The 18358-nt window shown below is 45.4% G+C and overlaps 1 protein-coding gene and 1 long non-coding RNA gene across 4 annotated transcripts in view; one reads left to right on the forward strand and one right to left on the reverse strand.

Moving 5' to 3' along the window:
• SDCCAG8 (SHH signaling and ciliogenesis regulator SDCCAG8) overlaps nt 1-18358 on the reverse strand; it is a 1349628-nt gene that overhangs the window by 907036 nt on the left and 424234 nt on the right. The gene's annotated exons all lie outside the window — the stretch shown is intronic.
• LOC138295871 (uncharacterized) overlaps nt 1-18358 on the forward strand; it is a 207512-nt gene that overhangs the window by 42207 nt on the left and 146947 nt on the right. Inside the window, exon 2 of one of the 2 annotated variants that reach the window (XR_011203704.1) lies at nt 7549-7628. The exons of the other annotated variant lie outside the window; for it this stretch is intronic. This is a non-coding gene — a long non-coding RNA (uncharacterized lncRNA). The remainder of the gene's footprint in view (nt 1-7548; nt 7629-18358) is intronic. 2 annotated transcript variants of the gene reach the window in all.

Here is an 18358-nt window from a genome sequence, read left to right on the forward strand (position 1 = left end):
ATCAATATGCACTTTTATTTAACACCTAAAATGCTCACCCACCCACAGAAAACTGCTGCCCAAGTAAACACAAAAAATGTGTTCCACTGTAAACAGAAGTAGAAAAGCAGCTATTAATTATGACAGGCTAGCTCAATAGCTTTCCTGACCATAAACTATATAAAAACAAAATCTAAATTCCCTTTCAACACCCTTTATTAAATTGTTAATTTATGATAAAAACTGCTTTACTGTGGGCATAACCAAGTAGGGTCATGATTAGCCAGGGCAGGCAGGCAATGCCACTTTTTAAAGAGCTCAGTGCTAAAAGAACTAGTTACTTACTTTTGTTAAGGATCGTTCCGGTGGACACTATCTACCTGCAACTTCTTCACCCTTTGATTGCCGCTGTTCCAGACTGGATCTAGATAAGTTGGCATTGCTCTCCTGTACCAGTAAGTGGCATAGCAGCTGGGCCGACCTCCATTCTCATAGATAACACATCCTCTTATTGGCAGAGCCTTCAGACGGTACGCTAATGGAAGAAGAACATAAAATCCAGGCGCAAAGCAGTCATTGCTGCCTGTGCAAATCACTAACTGTCTAAGTCATGCCTCATCCTGCTTTTTGCAGGTGCCGGCCTTTTCCCTGTACCTCTGGATTCCTCCCTCAGGCCACAGCCTGCTGCGTGTGGGTACTAGGTTGCGTCTAAGCTTCCGGGTTCTGCTTGTCATTTCCTAAACACTTGTAGGCCTGGAGTTAGCACCAGGGGCCTGTCTCCTCTATCCTGCAGCAACCTGTATATGCAACCACACAGTGGCTAAGAGAGGAGCGCAGAGAAAGACAGGAACTATCAAGGTTAAGAGGGTGGGTATAAGTTGTCAGCGAGTGTGGGTGTGTGGAAAGAGCTAAGAGATGGGATGGGATATAGGTCGCTTAATGATGACACTGGTATATTGTGGCCATATAGCTAGAACTGTCATATTATTATCCCATCCTTGATAAACCGATTCCATTTTAATGATTTTGTGGACATTGTTGACATACTTATGGCTATCTTTGGCATGATTGCGATAGAACCCATTGACATATGATGGACAGTCCTGCTATTGGATAATGATAAATGCACAGGAATGGCAGAATATGTCCTTGTATGGTTGTAGTATACGTTCAAGGTTGATAAACACTGCAATCTCATCCTTGAGGCACTTATTAAAAATGTGTATTTATTAAAGATGAAAAACTGGTATCTTAGTACATAAGGATTATGGGCCAGATGTAGCAACATTTAGAATTGCGACCCGCAAATTGTGAGTCAGAGCGACCCGCAATTTGGGAGTCGCAATTCTGAATGTTGGATGGTGTCCCTGACACCATCTGCGATTCGCAAGGGGGTCGCAAATGCCCACCTCATGAATAATCATGAGGTGGGTCGCAATTTGCGACCCCCTTGCGAATGGCAGCCCTCACAGGGATGGTGGCCAGCTGCGGACAGCAGACCACCATGTCTGTGACTGCTTTTTAATAAAGCATTTTTTTTGCAATGCAGCCCATTTTCCTTAAAGGAAAACGAGATGCATTACAAAAACCATAGGACCACTGCCTGCTCAGAAAAAATGCTTGCAGTGCCATTCTCAACAGGGATGGGGTCCCATGGGGACCCTTCCCTTTTGCAAATGGGTTACCACCCATTTCAAAAGGGTGCAAAATGCGATTGGTTTGCAACCGCGTTCACAAACCAATCCTGCATTGCACTGCGACTCGCAATTAGGAAGGGAACACCCATTCCTAACTGCGACTCGCAAACCCGTTTTGCGATTCGGTAACCAGGTAACCGAATCGCAAAACGAGGTTTGTGCAATGTGATGTGCTTTTTGCACATCGTAAACAGCGAAATTCGCTGTTAGCAACGTGCAAAAAGCTTTCTACATCTGGCCCTATGTTACTCATCCTGTAACAATCAGTTTGTTGCATGTAGTGTTGTAGATTCACATACTCTGCATGCTACTGCCATCTAGAGTTAGGCTCGGACTGCTGCATGTTATTTTTCTTTGAAGAAGTCTTTAAAGTCACAACGCCTCTGTTACTCATCTAGTAGTGAACGTGCATAGACACCAACTAGATTGTTTTTCGTACAGCGGGTGAGAGTAGGTATGAGTAGTGAGCCAGATAGTAGAGTGACCATGTGTTAGTAGGTACCTAATTATGTAGGTTATGTATCTGCAGCAAGCATTGGCGTCTGAGTAGGTGGCTAGGCGTACATGAATCTACAGCACTAAATGCATCTAACAGATGCTTACAGGGTAAGTAAAAGAATCCATTCATAGAATGTGTGACTGTAGAGCACTGAATGTAAAGCAATACTCCCTTCAGCAGTGTCTAGCCAGTCAATGGTGCAGAGGTCTGAAATAGAGTCCTTAGCACAGTTTGACCAACTCTAACCTGATGGCATGCCATTATATCCAAAAAATCCATGAAGGTGTGCAGAGTTGTTTATGTGGCACTTTGCAGATGTAAGCTAGGAGAATGTTGCGAAGGAATGCCATAGTGGTGTCTAGTTTACAGGTAAAGAAGTACAGGGGCAGGTAGGGTTCTTTTGGCTTTAAGGTACCAGTCTGGATGCATTTGACGATCCACCTAGCTATACCTGCCTTTGATATGGAGTGACCTTTATGTGGTTGTGTAAAGGCAATAGAAAGCTGTTGTGTTTTCCCGAAGCACTTGGTCCTATCTACGTAATGCATAAGAACACACTTGATGTCATGCATGTGTAATGCTCTCTGCTACTGAGTCACACTGAGGGAAGAAGACAAACTCAATTGGTTGGTTGAGGTGAAGAGTAGGAATTTGGGGTTAGTCCTGAGTACAACATGGTCTGTGTGGACCTGGAACAAAGGCTCTTGAAGTGCAAGAGCCTGAGGCTCATTACAGGGCATTATGGGTACTAGGAAGGGGAAAGGGCAAGAGTGTAGTGGTTCAAAAGGAGAGCTCATGAGTCTGGCGAGGACAACGTTGATGTTCCAGACTGGGAAAGGTGACACCCTATTTGGGAGGATGCGTTTTAGGTCCTGTATGAAGACTTTGATGACCAGGATCTTCAACAGTGAGGAGTGTTTCCTGTTCTGCATATATGCAGCAACAGTGACTAGGTGTAGCCGAATCAAAGTGTAGGCAAGTCCTGACGTTCGCAAATGTAAGAGGTAACAAAACATGTCTTAAACCATTGGTATAATTATAAGGTACAGTAGTGAACACACCTATTCCACTTAAAGGCATAGCAAGTGCGCATACAGACTTCCTTTAGTATGTTCACACACTCTTTAAGCAAGTTAAGGTAAGTAGGAGCCAGATTGTTAGGCTGAGCTGCCTGGAATCTGTTCTCACTCTGCTTTGGTTCTGTGTAAGAATGTCTGGCCTGTTGGGCAGCTTCTAATATAGAACAATGGATATTTCTAAATGGGTTGAGAACCACGGTTGGCTGGCCCATGTCGGAGCCACCAGCAAAAAGGTGATGTTATTTGCTGCAGTTTCCTAACTACATATTGTAGAAGTAGAAGAGGAGAAAAAGCAAATACAAAGATCTCTGATGATTAAATCAACAGAGCATTGCCCATGGACTGGTGGTGTGGAAACCTGGAGGTGAAGTTTAGGCATTTTGTGTTTTTGCAAGTTTCAAAGAGGTCTATGTGTGGGACTGCCCACCGCTGAGAGCAAGGAAGTGTTACTTGGGGATGGAGTTCACATTTGCATCCTGCTGAGGAGGTCTGCAAAGATATTGTCCATCCCCAGGAGGCACTCCCCTAGGTGTTACACTTGATAGTGCCAATTTTGCTGCATCAGTGCTGACAGCTGCAGAGTGTGTCTCACTTTACTTTTGAAGATAAAACATGGTGCTCAAGTTGTTGTTTGTCCCAGGACTACATTGCCCTCCATGTCTTGGAGAAAACTTCTAAGGGCCAGTTGTATGGCTTAAAGTTCCAGATGGCTGATGTGGGGACCCCACAGATGAGGTGTCCACTGACATGCCTCCTAGGTGAGTCCTTCCCCACCCGGCAAGTGATGTGTCCGTAGTGATAGTCACCTCTCGAATTTGGTCAGCAAAGCGCTCCCACACAATTAGTGGTTGCATCAATGCAGAGTGGTGGGTGCTGACTCTTACCAAAACTAGATTGTCCCATTGACTCTCCACTTGTGACGATTGTGTCGAAAGGCACTCTTGAAGGGAGCGCATATGGAGCCTTGTGTGAGGGACTATGGCTGTACAGGAGGTCATCATACCAAGGAGGCACATCATTATTCACACTGTGAGAGGAGGGAGTGGGTGAAACGAAGGAAGTAGTTGCTAAAATCCCACCACCCATTGATCACTTTGGTAGGCATTGGCTGTAACTGCATTTAGGGTAGGATCTGAAGGGGCTGGAGCTGGGACTTGATTGCACTTGACTCCAGGCCGTGGAGGAGATAGATGGGAGTTTGGCTGTGGGCTAGGAACTCCTGTCTGCTTGCACTCTTGATCAGCCAGTCATCTAGGTAGGGGAAGACGCGAACCCACCCATCTGAGATAGGCAGCTACCACATCTAGACATTTGGTGAAAACACTGAGGCTATGGTGACTGAGGGGCTACAAATTGAATTGGTACTGCTAGCCACTTATGAAACGTGGGTAGTGCCAAGGAGCTGAGTAGATGTGAAAGTAGGTGTCCTTCAGGTCTAGTGTAGCCATGAAAAGGGGGATGACATCCTATTGTGTGACCATAATGAAATGTTCTGAGAGAATGTATCTGTTCAGTGGCCTGAGATAGAGGATTAGCAGGAAGGATCCATCCTTCTTGGGATGAGGAAGTACAGGGAATAGATGTCTTTGCCCTTTTGGCGAGCACTGACTCTGTGGTCTCCTCCAGAAGGAGAAGGAGCACCTGGACCTACTCCTGTAGTACGACGGAGTGTTCTGGGTTGAGGGCATGTGTGCAGGGTGGGATGTTTGGTGAGCTTGAGGCAGTAATCATGCTTGATAAAACAATACAAAGATCTGCAGTGATTTCCTCCCTGCAGGGAATAAATGGTTGGAGCTTTCCTGCCCCCACTAACCGGTGTTGTGTGATTAGGAGGGGATGCAGAGAAATTCAATGTTCAGAGGTAGAGGCTCTCTTGGATGGGGAGGGGGCTCTGGCTTGATCCTTGGTACCCTGTGTGTAATCCCTACCTTGATATTGATGATAAACCTGCTGCTATCCATGATACAGCTGTGTTGGCTCAGGGGAGGTACCTATCAACCTGCCATAGCCTAATGCCTCAGAAAGACCACTCTGGTTGATGATACTTGAAGGGCACCTATGGCCTTAGCCGAATCAATGTCCGTCTTTATTTCTTCCAACGCTTCATCAACTTGCAGGCCAAAGAGATGCTCTCCGTCAAAGGGCAGGTTGAAGAGGTGTTGTTGGCCCTTTGGCTTAAAGCAAGAATTATGAACCAGGAGTGATGGCCAAGCATAACAGAGGTGTTTACCCCTCTGGCAGCTGTATCGGCTGAGTCAAACACACACCATGTGGTGGCCTTAGAGATGGAGGAGACTCACAGCTTTGGCAATGCACCAGTGTGTGGTGGCACCAAATGCCACTTTTTAGCCAGTCCAATCAATGTGCATACTCTCCTTACTGGGTATAGGGTAATTACCAGTGGCTGAGCTTAATTTAAGCATCTTATCAATCACTTTTGGTTTGCTTCGGTGCGATGCCCTAAGTGCGACACAAATGCCCAAACGTCTGTCTCATGCTCACTTTGCCACTGGAACTAAGCTGCAACTAACCAATGAGCCCCAACAAAGGTTAAATCATCCTTGGGTTACATTTGGTCTGGTTTATAGAAGACCAGGCTTACTAGTTTGGGCTGTACTATTTCTATTGGAGCATAATCAAGGCTGATTGCTATATGGGTAGGTCTAATATGAGGTAGCATTGTGGGCAGAGAGGGATTGGATGGGGATGCAACCTTGAGTAATTACCAGTACATAGATTAAGTCAAGCATTCCATCCATCTCTTTTTTGTTACTTCAACAAGACGTCCTGAGTGAGACAGGTATGCCCAGACATAAGTCCTGTGCTCACTTTACCACTGGAACCAAGCTACATCGGACTAGGGTGAAATCAGCCTTGGGCTGTTTGTGTTCTGGTTCAGAGATGAAATGGCTTGGCAGTTTGGGCTGGACTGTTCCTGCTGGAGCAGAATCAAGAATGATTTGCATATGGCTGTCTAATCTGAGGTGGCATTGTCTGCGCAGAAACAATGGACTAGGATGTGGCCCATAATCATTAATTACCAGTGGGGGAGATTAATTTTAGCATCCCATCTTTTACTTTTTTTTGTTTACTTCAGGAGCAGAAGGTGGGCCAGCAATGGTGCGCACAACATGTACAGGAGAACCAGCGCCTAGATACACTGTTGCCCTTTTACAATGGAAGAAATATATCCATGTAAGAATTCATGGGTACTTCATAGCAGTGTTAGTGGTGAGAAGGACTAGGTAGGGACTGTGCTACCCAAGCTGTAGACTAGACTTCTGTTGATGGGCCCAGCCCTGGATATTCCCACTAAAGGGTGTGTTATAGCAGGGCAACATGGACCTGAGAAAGGAAATTGCAGAGACAGTGAATCACTTGTCCGCGTATTTGCAAGTCAAGGAAAGTTGGAGAAACTGGGGGTTTAGGTAAGAGTAATATGGGGTGGCCCATAATAATCTCATATGGTCTGAGTTTAGTTTTCTCAGAAGGTACAGCTCTGACCGACAAGAGTGACAGACAGTGCATTGGGCCATTTAAGGTGAATTGAGCAGAAATCTTGGCTAACAACTTTTAAAAATATGTTTATTGTTTTAAGAGTAAAGAGATTAAAGCACTCAGCACTGTTTAAACAGCACAGTAGGGCTCCAATCTCCACCAGTCAACAGTATTCCAATGGTAGAAAGCAGAATAGTATACTTTGATGCTTTATCCACAGTTCAGTAGAATATTCCCTAAATGTGCCCATCACAAGCCCCAAACTTCACCATGCTTCCCAGAGCAGCCATGCTGTTTGTAGCCAGGTTCTTCTGATTTGGTACAATAGTCCATTCCGCTGCTCCAATCATCAAGTGCAGGTGCATTGGCAGGTGTCCAGTTCTGTGCAACATACCTCCTTGCAATCATTATTGGTATGACTACCTATGGATATGAGCCACATAACCCACCGCTCCTTCCACAATTCCAAGTCACTGGCCTGTCTGACTTCTGATAGCATTGCTACATCTTGGAGTAATAATCAGTAGTAATCAGTAAAGACAGGGCAATCCCAAATGAAGTGGAGGAATGGACCCACCTCGGATACACAGTGAAGGCAGCTAAAGTCTCAGCCCCTTTCCATCTCTCACATCCTCTTGGGGAAGCATCTTCAAGTGGCAGGAGACAAAGTAATGTCATCTCCTTTCCCTTCTATATAGCTCTTTGGGAAAAGCAGGGGGCATTACGTTCTCAAGGCCCTCAGCCAGCAAGGGCTCACTTGTATTTGGCTTAACTACCTTTTTTTTCTTCAATCCAGTTCCAGGTGCTTTGGGGTCTTTTGAAGAAATTGGATTTCCCCTGATGGAGCACTTTCAGCTTCTTGGGATATCGGAACAAGTAGGTAAGCTGTAAGTGCAACTGCCATGAACGATTTTCGTTTCTGCTGCATTTATAATCTGGGAACATCATTAATTTTGAGGCTGAGTGTGCAGCCCAGAGAATGAAATTGTTGTCCAAATATTTCAGCACTTTTGCAATCATGGCGCTCAGGACGACCCCAGCGGTGGTCTGGGCTTCAGAGCATGGTGCACCTTTTCAATGATGAAATTTATTTATAAGTCTGTCGCAGGCATTGAGGATTGAGGCCACGTCAACAAGATTTACTTTGACAGCGTGGCCTCCATTCCCTCGGGTGCACCTGTGGGCATCTTCTGCTCTCTTTTTCAGGCATTCTATGACTTAATAAAGTTGGGTTAGTTCTGTTTGAAGGGCTCTGACCTTCTCTTCCGTCTAGGAGTCTTCCTTCTGCAGGTGTCATGTGATTATCCAAATTTCTTAAGTCTTGGCTTGCAAGACACACCTCAGTCCCCACACTCTCAATCTGCCCTTCAAGGGTCATGCAAGAGTCTGTGACAGCATGCTAGATTTGCTCTGAGGTGATGGTGACTTTTTTAGCTTCTGCAGTATTGCTTCCTACCATGTTAGATTCAGCAGAAGACAATTTTCCCCTGCTGCGATGATGTGGAGGGTAGGTTCTTACCATGTCTCGGATTTTCAGATGGCCCCTTGCTCAAGTGTCTCAGATGTATCTTTAATAAGCATGCACACTGTCTGTAGCACAGGGAGGGAAGATACAGGGGAAGAGGAGGATGAGGGGAAAAAGTAGGCTGGAGCAAACAAAGTTTTCTGAGGCCGCTTAATCGCTTTACAGCTAGTGCAATGTAGCGGCAGGTGGCACCCTGTCCCATCCCAACTTATCACTGGCCAAACCCCCAGACAAATGAATAAAATGGCCTCAGAGGCTGGAGGCAGGAGTCGAGGAAGGAGAATCGGAAGGATCCCTTTAGCTACTGCAGTCTCAGTTTAACTGGTAATGTCTCTTGCTGCCACAGATGAGCAGCAAAGTCACAGAGCCTGGCAGCTGCTAATGTAGCCACAGGCCTCTTGCAAGTAGAGATAACGATCAGTGATCAATGAGTCCCACCCCAATTGCCACACCAGGAATAGAGAGGGTGGGGGTAGGAGAAGATCGCTCCACTCCATCCAGGACAGAACCATGGTCACCAACAATGGCGGCCACACTCTCCTCAAGCAAAGGCAGGTCCAGGATCTACCGCCGGATAGTTCTGAGGAATAATGTGCCGAAAGGTGTGCTGCTGCTCCCCAGGGGTATTATCCCCCTCAGTTCTGTGCCTGGTGGTCTTCTTATGTCTGTGGCCTCCTTGTTCTACCACTGATTACAGGCTGCGACTCCCCAGGATTATCTGTGTAAGGAAAGGGTGGAGGGTGCAGGTTTGCTGGCCAGCCCACTGCCAGCCTGGCACTTAGTTGCTGGTCAAGTCTATTGATCCAGGACCGTTTTGACTCAGCTTACAGTTTAGTGAGATTTCCTGTCACCCTGGCACTTACCGGCCTGTTGTTCGGAACTGCCCACTGTCTCTGCTGAGAGCACCATTTGCCCCAAACCTGTGCCCACAGCTCACAATGCCATAGTGGGGGGATTTGGGTGAAATGGCCATAACATTTTGTATTCTGTGCTCCTCCCAGGGGCAGCAAGGCACACTCTACCCGTGTTGGAGCCACAGATCATTGATTTATGGGCCAGGTTGGCAGGAACATTGATTGATTCGAGTAGGCATATGAAGAGCAGATCTAACACGTCTCTGCCTTCTTTGAGCCCCAGGCCAAAGCAATGGCTAATGTATTCCTGAGCCTTCTGTTATAACACTCAACCTTGCACGGTGACCTGGAACAATAAGTGCAGTAGAAATGTTGCTTTATCCCTAATGCTTTATATACATACAAAACAGGCAAAGTGAGCTCCACGGCCACTGAGCAGCCTAAAGGTATGTAAATAAAGTCCATCTGTAGGTGAACGAAGACAACCTAAAGAGGCAGGTGGGCAGTAGGAATGATCTTAACCACTTTCCCAATATTATGGGCTTGGCAAAAGTCACAGGAATGACATTGTTACTCTGTGACTAATTTAAAAAAAAGAAAGGCTCAAAGCAATGCATCACTGTGGCACGGATCACAGCGTCCCTTGTAACACGGGCATGTCCTTAATACAACCTAGCAAGGGTAAGGGGCACAAATTTTGGGGATACCACCTCCCCTGTGTTGTTCCCCCGCACTCCATCAGGCAGCCGGTCACAACTCTGTTTGGTCCAGATTTATTTGTCAGTGTCAGATGCCTGCCCCTGCAACAGACACAGGAAATTCATAAGTGTGGCAGTATATATTGTATGTCAGAGCTGGAGGACAAAGCACCTCTTAGCTGTTTCATCTTCGAAAGCCTTTCCATAGGACACATCATCTTGAGCATGTTGTTGAGCAGTACATATGTAAATTGAAATTTTACATGGTAAGATATGAACAAATTCTTTACATAACTATCATTCTTTATGTGTGTTCTAGCACATGTGACAAAACCCTGTTCCATCCACAAGATCTTAAAGTCATGGGTAGCACCAAATGTATATCTGTAATCAACAAATACAGTAAGAATCTCGTGTGGCTAACAGAGTCTTGTGTATGAACAAGAAATCAGCAACCTGAGCAGAACATACTAGGGCAAATCAAATATAATTTTTTTCCAACTTTATAAAAGGTAAATGCTGCTTACCTTGCAAGGGGCACAATGTCACTTCTAAGGCATGACTCATCTACACAGTGATCAACTTTGCTACCGGGTATGGAGGCTTCAGACAAACCAATCCTAGGCTTAGTTAACTGCTCAAAAACTAGTAAGCAATTATGGAGCTCCTCGTCTTCTGCTGTAGGCTTCAAAGAGGCTGGGTAAAATGCAGGACAATGAACCAGGGTAATATAGGAGAGAGTTTAGTAAAATCTCATGATGGGATCACCTTGTGGTCGTTGGGTCTCCAATCCATTGCAACAGGACAGCAATGGAACAGGGAATCAACACTATGAAAATTAAACATAGGACAGTTTTTGTAGATACTTCTACTTCTACATGGGCTGATGCAGGGACAAACCAAAAATACAGTGAGAAATTGGCAGCCACAGAATCATGGGCTAAGGAATAATATGCAATTGGTTTCTTTTTGTCCCCATGATCTTGCACTAATACTCAAGTGAACAACGGTTTTGTTTAGGACAATATAATGTAAAGGACTAAGAATACTGAGGCAACACTAGGACAGGGACTGTCATTGCCACAAATACTTGCTCTGCCTTCTTAGTCCATTGCAAGTGATCCAGCTTGTAATTTTTAACATTTTCTTGGAGGGTTTGAACCAAGGAAGCAAAACCAAAAATCCAGTGTCTCCAATATCCAATGAAAGCATGTACCTGGGTTATTTTAAGGGGCAAGGTAACTTACAGAAAGTTTCAATCCGGTCAACTGACTGATAAGTGTTCCCCAGCAGAGATGTCATGACCTAAATATCGAACATGTCTCAAAGCCTCATGCCCTTTCTTTGTCAATTCAATAAGCAGATACTGTGAATCAACCTTGCATTAACAGAAAGTGACAGAAGCAAGTAACAAATTGTCTATATAGTGAACAAGCGTAGAGCCATCAGGAATCACCAGTGACTCAAGATTGTTACTAGCTTGGGAAAAGATGGTGCAAGACTCTTTAAACACTATAAATTATTTCTGAATTGGAACAGACAGAAGTTGTCTCTCTTTTTGTAGAGGAAGGGAAAAGAAAGGGAAGCCCAAATCAACAACTGTAAAGTATTTAGCAGTGACAGGGTAAATGGCAATACTGTAGCAGGGTTGTCTTATTAAAGCTAGGGTGACAGGCGGGATTCCATCATTGCCTTCCAGTTTCAGAATATAATTGTGATGCGAGGACGGTTCTTCAAAGGGATGATTCAAATTTTGACTGGGTATTCAGAGAAGATACAACCTACATCATTTGCATGTCCAGGTCATAAAGTAGAAGGCACTAGCTACAGCAATTCATCAAAGGATTCTAATGTATTATTTTCAGGCTCTTCACCTCAACTCTCTGATTCACATAAAGTGGCAAATATTTCATTTTCATTAGTCTTGGGTACGTTCAAATACACACCATCATTTGTGCAGTAAGTAGTGTAATTTAATTTACATACTAGATCTGTTCCCATAAGATTTGCAGGCGAGGTAGGACTCGACAAAAAGGAATGTTGGTCAACTATAGGGCCTAAACTAATTTAAGTATAGTCAGTATTCTGATGACGAACTCTAGTATTGGAAATGTCACTACATCAAACGTCAATCTTCATTCAGAAAATCCAAGAATTCAGAGGTTTTCTAAGCAGATCAGCTAGCACTGCTGTCAATAAGACAAGACATGATTTGACTATTAATTGCACATTTCACATAGGGATTCTGACTGACCAGAATCAAGATATTCAGTGAGTAGTGTGTGTCTTGGGCTATCTTAATAGTTTAGAAAATGATTCTGTGTTATCTGGGTAAATCTGGGAAGATCAGCCTATACTGGCACATTTGGCAATCGCAATTGCAATATTCTAAGTATATATGTATATGTCTTCATATTGTGCATTGTAATTGTATTTATATCGCGCTTACTTCCCCTGAAGAGGCATAGAAATGCGTTACGGTGTGTAGCATGCTACTCTGGAACCCGAAAAGCATTAGAGGTGGATTAGTATAGGAAAATAGGAGTATAATATTAGTATAGGGAGGTATGAGTTAATCTGAGCAAAGGACATGTGAGGCTTTTAGTTGGATTGAATAAAATAATGGGGGGACAGAAGAGAGAAAAATCCAGAACTGTTAATTGGGAGATCATAACAGTAAAATGCGGTTTAGGATGAGTAAAGGAGAGATGGAGGAGGGAAGAGTCTGTTGAAAGACATTAGGAAGATCCTAGTAGTAAACTGAGGTTTGGGATAAGTCAAAGGAGACATACAGGAGGGAGAATTTAGTAGGGTTGTTTGGAAGATCACAGTACTAAACTGAGGTTTGGGGTGAGCCAGGCAGGGTGGAGGAGGGAAAGGTCTAGGAAGGGTTAATTTGGATATCATAGTCGTAAAATGGGTTCGGGATGAGTCAGATAGAGGATAGATTGATAGAGTTATAGGGTGATGGTAAGGCAGAGGAAAGCTTTCGAGAGAGTACTTTTTTTGTTTCTTTTTTTCTCTCTTGTTCAGTAGGACTAAAAGTAATAAATACATAGATACATGATTACATAGTAAGGGAATTTAAGAGTAAGGAATATAATATATTGAGATTTAAAGTTGTATCCTATAAACAGCCTTTCAAGGGTTGCAGTATTTGAAATTAATTTATTTGTGTACATTTATAACATTATTTTATCTTTTCTCAATATTTCAATAGTGAAATGCTTGTAGATAAATAGTTCCGATAATATTTACCTATTGTGATAGATAAAATAAAAACAGAGACTCATAAGCATCTAATCAAACAACTTATATAGAAACTATACAACGACCTATGAACATGTTAAGCTTAGAATATACACATATGTATATACCCACACACACCTAACCGTAAGTAATATATACATTCGTTAAACAGAGATAAAGAGTATGTATAGATTTTAAGATAAAATAGCTATTATACATTTTTATACAAAGAAATACACATATCTAGATATATGCATCTATCAAATTATAAATGTTTATATACACAGGGACATGCACTCCATTGCTCTTTGAGTATGGTGGATATGTAGGAAAGAGACAACTCTTGAGTAGTCTTCTGAAGACAGGATAGTTATCCTTTGAACTTCTATTCGGGGGTAATGAATTCCATAGTTTGGCCGCTTGAATAGAGAAAGATGTACCACCTACTGTCTTTTTCCTGTATGGTGGGGTTTTGAGGAGGGGTGCCAATCTTGAGCGGAGGTTTCTTTGTTTGAATGTATTTGGTCATTTTATTCCTGATGAAAAGCGGTCCCGTTCCATGTATTGTTTTGTGGGTGATACAAAGCAGCTTGAAGGTGGATCTTCTGGCAACCAGTAACCAATGTAGGGCCATCAAGGCAGGGGAGATGTGGGCTTGTGGCTTTACACGTAGGAGTAGTCTGACAGCTGTGTTCTGAAGGCATTTCAGCTTTTTCATAGTAGGCAGAGATGATCCATGCTAGAGGCCTTGGCGTGCTCCAGTTTAGAGAGTACAAGGGAGATAGTAGCCTAGACCTTGTGTGGAAATTTGAGGTGGGGAAGACGGGTCGCAAAGTTCTCATGGTGATGAAGCTTGATGTTGCTAATTTGTCCACTTGAGTGTTCATTGTTTTTTTTCCATATATCTCTTTATTGGGTTTAACACAGTCAAATATGATGGGATAACAATATACAGCAACAAAAAGAAAATAGAGTTACAGAGATAAATAATATTCATATTGAGAAGAGAAATAAATAAAAATACAACATCTAAGTGTGCCACATATCGAGAGTTAGTATTCCAGTATAGTAAACAGAGGTGGGGAAACATCATTTGGTTATAGGATCAAATGTTCCATAGTGGGTTAGTGTGTATTTCCGTCGCCTCTAGGTGTTCTCGGCGATGCCACGCGGCAATGCTTGTGTAGCGGGAGGGGCACCACTTGTGTATCTGGAGCTAACAAGGGTATCTAGGGGCATCATGTACTTGTGAGTATGAGAAACGGTGGGGTACCCCACTAGGAAGCAAGTGAAGTCTCCAGAGCAGCGTAGTCTGATCCTTAGATCCTAGGAGCAGTGTATCTATCCATAAGGTGTGGTGGGGTCCTCTGAATGTTCAGGGAAAGCATCCCAAATTTCTGAGCCTCCATCAGACATCCCCCCCCCCTAGATTGTAGGAGACGTAGGGTTTGGGCCTATGCGCGGGACCACTGAAACAGGTCTTATAGCCACTTAGTTTAACTAGGGGCGTGAGGAGCCTTCCAGTGTGTTGCTATTAAGCTTTTAAAAGTGATGAAGGCCTGATCAATGAATCTACAAAGTTGTTTGTCTCCTTTAGCCCGTCGGCGCAGTCACAGTAGGCAGGACTCTGGGCTCAGTGTCAGGGCATGATGAGTTATTTCCGTAGTTGCTTCAGTAATGTGTCGCCATGCTATCGCAAGCGGCGGGCAGTCCCAAACCATATGATAGACGTCCGCAACTGGTTTCGTGCAGCGGGGGCACACAGGGTCAGACGTGGGGAACATGCGTTTTATACGGGAAGGGGATAGGTAGGGGTGGTGTGGGTTGTTAAATTCGGTGTAGTGAAGCCCAGGATTACGTGAGACACATTTAACGGAGGAAAGCGCTGCTGTCCAAGCCTTCTGTGCCAAGGGGTTGGGGAATACTGCATCCCAAAGGGACCGCACGAATTATGGACTCAGGCAGGCCTCCGTCAACAACATAGTGGATAGCCGTGATATAACTTTTTTGGTGTCCCTTATGGATAGGGTCAGCGTGAGTATCTGTGATGTCTGAGGTTCATCGTCTCTTGTGTGCCACGTGATTCGTAGTAGATGTCGTATTGTGCAATATGTCAGGAAGGTACCCGCATGTATCCCCGCAAGTTTGTTAAACTTTAACAGTGTAGCTTCTGAATAGAAATCTCCCACTCTCTTAAGGCCCGCTTCCCGCCATGGAGTCATGTTGTGGTGTGCTAGCATGTCGCGGGCTCTAGGCAAGTGTAGCAGTAGAATCAATGGTGAGTATGGCGTATTAGGACCTTTACCGTGAACGTAGCATAGCCAACATGTTTTAGCAGCATCTAGTATGACGTTACCGCAATGTGTGGAGCATGCTCTTACAGATAACCAAGCATATAATGGCGTCGGAGAGAGTGTATCCATCATTACTTTTTGCTCTGCCGAGCATTGTTCCCCTGTCCAGCTAATGGGCCACAGTAGCTGGGCGGCAGCATAGTACAATTCGAAATTGGGCATACCTAGGCCCACCTTATCCTGGGTGTATTGTGTTGTGGTCAGTGCCACGCAATGTCTGTCCTTTCCCCATAATAAATCAGTTAGTAGACTCCGCAGCGACTTAAAGAATGAGTGGGGGAGAACAACTGGTACCGCTGCAAAGTGGTATAATAGTCTAGGAAGAATGAGCATTTGGCTATGGCTACTCTGCCCATGGGCAATAGCGGGAGATCCCCAGAAGGGGAGCGATCCCCGTATGGAGCGAATAGTCCTGTCTAAGTTGCCCTCTCTAATGTCATCCATAGAGTGATACACTTGTATTCCTAAATACTTAAAAGTGGTATGACACCATGGTAATTAGTACTCTGGTACACCCGGCTGGAGATCCAGGGGAACAGGTGTTAAGGGGAATATGCAGGACAGCATTTGGTAGTAGGAATAGAAGCTTCATTGATAGCCACCTGAGTGTTAACTATCAAGCCTGATTCCATTCTGATTGTCCCTATGGGTGAACGCTGTGGGGCATCCCGGACCAGCCAAGCCAATAAGCGGCCCGATCTGTCGCCCTCCGCATATTGTCGTGTCATGCAGTGTCTGTAATCGTGTTTGCCCAGTCTGGCGTCAGTCTCATTACGAATGGCCACAGCGACCTCTGCAGTCCACACTTTGGACTCTAATGCGGCCAGCTCCTGAAGCAATACCCGACAAACCCCCACAGAGGCGGCCATACAGTCGCTGCGTACTACTACTTTGTGTGCATCCTAATCTGTTGCTCGGTGTGCTGTTGTGTTATTATTGTGTGAGAAGTAGGTGGATAAGCATGTGGCGAGTTCTTCGCGAAAGGGGGGGGGGGGGGTCAGACATCGCCTCTACTTGCAGGAGCCACGCAGGTATCTGTGTGTTCAGGCCGCCTCATCCCAAGACCACCCTTAAGGGGCAATGGTCTGACGCAGTGCGTGCAAGGTAACCAAAGCCGTGCACCCTATGCACCATTGTGGACGGTGCCAGAATCAGATCTATTCTAGTGTGAAGGTCATGAATGGGGGAGCAGAAGGAGTATTCACGCTCTGTTGTGTGGCCCATTCGCCATAAGTCGCACAATCCATTCTCCGCCCTCCAGGCCTCGATCTCATGGGAAATGTGTCTACCTGGTGCATTCGGTAGTGGGGGGAAGGAACGATCCAGATTAACATCAGGAGCACAGTTAAATAGGCTCTCCCTAGCAGGGTCTCGGAGCAGACCGGTAGTCGTCTTTGGTTAGTGTGGCAAACAAATCCAGATCGCCACACCGCGGGCAAATGATGAGGGGGTGGTTCCAAAGGTTTGGCCTTTCCAGATATAGCGAAGCCTCCCAAGGGTGGACTCTGACAAATGTGTTTCCTGCAGCATAGCTATATGCACTAGGTGGCGCCTCAGGTATGCGTGAATACGCTGTCTCCTACATGGTGTGGCCATGCCCTTTACGTTCCATGTGATCACACTGTAGTGTGGTGCATGCGCTTGTGCCTGTGTAGCCATGTCTGTGTAATAGTTAGAGTCTGCACGAGATCTCAAGGAGACCAACCCACACCCATACCAGCAAGGCCTGTCTGTGTCCTCTCCGAGGCTGTAGTACCGCACTGGAGTCTGTAATCGTGCCCCATTCCCTTCTCTCTAACAGTGAATAGTGGCAATAACAAAACAGTCCGAAGAAAATATAGAAGGAAAAACATATATGGGTCTAACAGGAGACCAACACACATTCCAAAACGTAACATAGCCTGATATCAGGCGTGGGGATCAACTGGTCCATTCGGGATAAGGCACGGATCGGAGCTCCCGGCCATCCGAATAGCGACCCGGGTCCTGATACCCCAAGGAACCGCTAAGGGGTCTGGAATCCTGCACATAGTCTTGACATTGCTTCTCTGGAGGCCCATGTGATGGGACCTATTTCTTACAAGGAATTTAACAAAGGGATCCACAGGAGCATGGGTTCCTCCGATGAAGGGAACCGAGCTCAGATTACATCCTCAGTCTGCGGGGTAAGCAGTAGGCCGCGAGGAGAGTCCTCAGAGTCAGATCGGTCTCCCCATTCAATAACCGAGTCCTGGGGCTCCCACAGGGCAGAGAATGGATTAGTCACGAACTGCGTAGCCTCAAGCAGTGCACAACACTGTTCCTCGACTGCCTGGGCCGGTGGGGGCTTTGCTCTCATTCTTGTGCGACGTTTACGCTTCCCTTTTAGAGTCGACCACTGCCCCTTGGCCTCTTCCGGATGTGTGGGTTGGGCAAGCCCTTTGGCATGGAGCCAGGCCCAGGCATCCTCCGACGAGGCAAAGATGTGTTTTTTGGAGCCATCATATACACGTAGCTTCGCAGGATACAGCAGGGCATACTTGAGGATGTGCTCCGGAAGGCATTGCTTCACCTGATAGAAGGAGCTACGTTTCTTTTGTACTTCAGCAGTAAAGTCTGGGTAGGCAGCTGTGAGTGCATTTTCGAATTTCCACGGTCCATCTTTACAGAAAAGCTGGAGCACCAGATCCTGTCACGGTAATTGAGCAAGTGGGCTATTAGTGGGTGGGGGTTGGCCCCCAGTGGCGGAGGCCTGCCCAGCACTCTGTGTGCCCGTTTCACCGAGAAGAATTTAGGTATTTTGTCCTGCAGTACCACGTCAGCAAGCCACTGCTCCAGGAACAGTTCTGTGTGAGTCCTCCGCGCGCTCCAGAAATCCCACCAGGCGGATGTTGCTACGCCGTGACCTCCCTTCTACATCCTCAGCTCTACGTTTCAGAATGGTTAC

This window comes from Pleurodeles waltl, chromosome 5 (genome assembly GCF_031143425.1).
Source record: "Pleurodeles waltl isolate 20211129_DDA chromosome 5, aPleWal1.hap1.20221129, whole genome shotgun sequence".
Taxonomy (NCBI): Eukaryota; Metazoa; Chordata; class Amphibia; order Caudata; family Salamandridae; genus Pleurodeles; species Pleurodeles waltl.